Genomic DNA, 3,780 nt, shown 5'->3' on the forward strand with positions numbered 1-3,780 from the left:
TGGATGGTTGGATGCTAGATGAATGGATGGATTATGGATGGATGATGATGGATGGATGCTGGATGAATGGATGGATGGATGCTGGATGAATGGATGGATGATGATGGATGGATGGATGGATGATGGTTGGATGCTGGATGAATGGATGAAGGATGGATGATAGATGGATGGATGATGGATGGATGAAGCAACAAGAACATTTAAAAATGTTTAGAAGAGCTTTGGAAAGTTAGCAAAAGGAAAATGTTGGAACGTGAATTAAAAGCGTGCAGTCTGCTGAGACTGGACTCATGGGTACCTGAAGGGCCACAGCCGAGAGCCAGGGCTGCTTTTAGCTACTAGGTTTAGCTTTTAGCCACTTCGAGTCATTCAGTCCCTCTGAGAAGCTGCAGGATGAACATCAAAGTTCATGCTCAACAATCCAGGTAGAAAATCCAACAAAGTTAAGTCAGGAAGTAAATTTGGTAAATGTGTAAATGAGACTTCTAGGCTCAATTTGACTTATCTGTCTAAATAAAGGTTGAATTAAAAAAATCATGTTTGAGTTTCTGCTGAGAATGTTTCTCTGGGCCTGAAGACAACCGGGTCCACCAGGGGTGATGTGTGACCTCACCATGTTTCTGATGTTTGGTAATATGGTGAAATGCAACTCTTTGTGTTGGAAGCAGATAAACATGACTCCTTATCGGGAGTTGACTCTGGGATCGCTCGTTGTGAGCAGCTGAGACTGGTCTGATCTAGTCCGAACCAGGTTATGAGTCAAGAGTAGACCAGACCGGGCCTCCAGCAAGGTTAAACTTCTAACAACTGACAACTAAAGGGATGAACAGATGCCAGATATCTGGAAACATTGTGACACTGTGACAGAGTTAATCATGGTCTTAAAGGTACATTAGGTAAACCATAGTGGGCGCAGCCTCCCCCTTCGTACAGTCTGTGGTACAGATTAGAACACGATCAATAGCCTTGTCCTGCTCCAGATGTTTCAGGCAATCTACCAAATTATTCTTGTAACCTGTGATATCTTCACTCTCAGGAAGTAGATTCACTCTCAGCCGGTCACTTAACTCTTTAAGATCACTTCACACACTTTACAGTTCTCAGCACATTGTATAGCTTCTGTGCATTCTAGTTCTGTTCCTTAGTTGCATCCTTAAACTCTGCTACTCCCTCTAGTGGTTTGGGGTAGCAACACAACTAACACATTAATGTAATTAAATCCATAGATATAAACACTAGATCCCGCATTAGCTGCTGCGGCGCAGGAATTTCGGCCGCCATCTCGGAGCGGTCGTCCTTTGGTCAAAGCAGAAGATGTCTCAGCACTTTGCAGCTTATTTCTGTTTATATCTATGATTAAATCAGGATACTACAAACCACTTCCTGGATCTCTGGTCCAGATGACACAATTTAAAATTTTTTATTGTTAGCAGATGTAGTTTTAGCGTGAGCAGATGCAGTTTTAGCATTAGCAGTATTACCATCAGCAGATGCAGTTTTAGCATTAGCAGATGAATTAGCATTTGCAGTTTTAGCGTTAGCAAATGTAGATTTAGCAGTAGATGCAGTTTTAGTATTAACAGATTTAGTTTTAGCCTTAGCAGATGCAGTTTTAACATTAGCAGATGCAGTATTAGCATTAGCAGATGCCGTTTTAACATCAGCAGAAACAAGTTTTATCATTATCAGATGTAGTTTTAGCATTAGCAGATGTAGTATTGGCAGTTTTAGCATTAGCATATGTAGTTTTAGCATTAGCAGATGTAGTATTAGCAGTTTTAGCATTAGCAGATGTAGTATTAGCATTAGCAAATCTAGCTTTAGCATATGCCATTAGAATTAACAGATGCAGTTTAAGCATTAGCATATGTAATATTAGCATATGCAGTTTTAGCATTAGTTTGCTGCTGCAGGTTTCAAAGACAACTTTTTTTAGAGACTTGAAGAGATCTTCGTTTAAATATTTTTAAGTCAAATATTTTTCACTCAAAAGGGCACAGCAGCACGAATGAGCTGAACGGTTCTAACATCATGACTGCTGGAGGTCGTCCATATCGCTCGGCATTATTCATCCAGGGAAGGCAGCGATCGTGTCGAGGACCGAGACAGAAATGTCTTGAAGCACCTGAAGACTTCCAGACAGGTTTTCACTGAATGTTTAAAATCCGTTCAGACGTTTCGTCATTCTGAACTAGAACCACGTCTGGATCCAGTTCCTGCTCCATGACCACAGCAGCTGTTAAAACATCTGTTGAACCAGGAGTCACCTCATCCCAGACCAGAACCAGGAGTTGAATAAAAACATTTTACGTTTTTTTTTTTTTCCTTGTTTGTTGCGTTCAGGAACCGGTCATCTCTTCAGATGAACTGGTTTCATGGATCTGGTCCAGCCCTCAAAGTGAAACCATCAGAACCCATCTGATCCAAAGGGGGAAACACAGGCACCATCTGCACTACCTCACTGAACTGGACCGGACCAACTCTAGATCTTTTATTTTTATCCATTTAATTTTATTGATTTCTGGGAATGTTCCAGCTGTTTGCTGCTCACACAAACAGAAACGCGTTTTAATTTAACTCGTTCATTTTTTTTTATTAATAATTAAATCAGTGAAAAGTCCAGCAAGTGCCAGAAAACTCTACGGTTTATATTAAAACATTTTTTACACAGACAGGAGCTGCCAACAGCTCTTAATTTAAACAAGTTAACAATAAATAAAGTTAGATTTCAGCTGCTTCAAACATTTCACGAAAAATGAGTCCAGCAACAGAGAAAGCAGAGCCGGACTCTGAGCTGACCTTTAACCTTTACTGGAGCCAGAACGTTCAGAACCAGCTGCAGCTCCAATGATTTGAGTAGAAAAACAAACATTTCAGCTGATCAGAACCAGAATGTAAAGTGCATAGGAGCGTTTATCGGCTGTTCATGCAACAACAAGCCAAAGGAGTAGAAAAGTCATACAAATACTCGTAGGAAAGATGACGGTTGATAAACAGGCGAAGAAAAGTGAGCTCAGCTGCTGTCACCATGAACACAAGCAGCCGATTCATCGCTGATGTTCTTCTCCAGCAGCTAAAGAGACAAACAGCCTGAGGTCCAGGAGACAGCAGTTGAGGGACATTTCAGCAAATATCAGAGACCCTCAGAGAATCCATCATAAATTCAGCCCGTTTGTTTTTTGTTTGTTGTTGAATTGTTAACTCTGAGGAAAGAACAGCTCAAACTAAAATGAACGTTCACGATGAAGGAAGGAACGTCTGACTGCAGCTGGATGTAAACAGCTAAAATCAAGGTGTGGAACAACGTCAGAGAACAACATCACAACAACAACAACCAGTCCAGTCCTTCCACGGGAACCTGGTAGGGGCCTGGAGGCGGAGCCTCACAATCCTGTCTGCGTTCTACTCAGTTTTCTTCACAAAGTAGCCGAAGTGAAGTCCTGCAGCTTCCAGCGCACCCTGTGGAGATCTGAGGAGCATTCTGCAACAAAATAAACAAACAAACAGGCCTGTAAACAAACAGCTTGATGTCAGAGACTGCTGACAATGACCTCATTAACAAACAACAACATGCCCTTATTTACTGACAAAAACTTCAACGAAGAAAGAGGTGAGAAGACCGATGCTGCTGCCTGCTGGACCCCCCGAGGAGCTGCAGACCAACAACCACAGGAGCAAAGAGTAAACAACAACAACCACAACGTACAGAGGAAAACAAACGATGTCCAGAGGAAAAACAAACAACACACACAGAGGAAAACAAACAACACAACAACACAC

Source organism: Nematolebias whitei, chromosome 15 (genome assembly GCF_014905685.2).
Source record: "Nematolebias whitei isolate Nwh7 chromosome 15, NemWhi1, whole genome shotgun sequence".
NCBI classification, from domain to species: domain Eukaryota; kingdom Metazoa; phylum Chordata; class Actinopteri; order Cyprinodontiformes; family Rivulidae; genus Nematolebias; species Nematolebias whitei.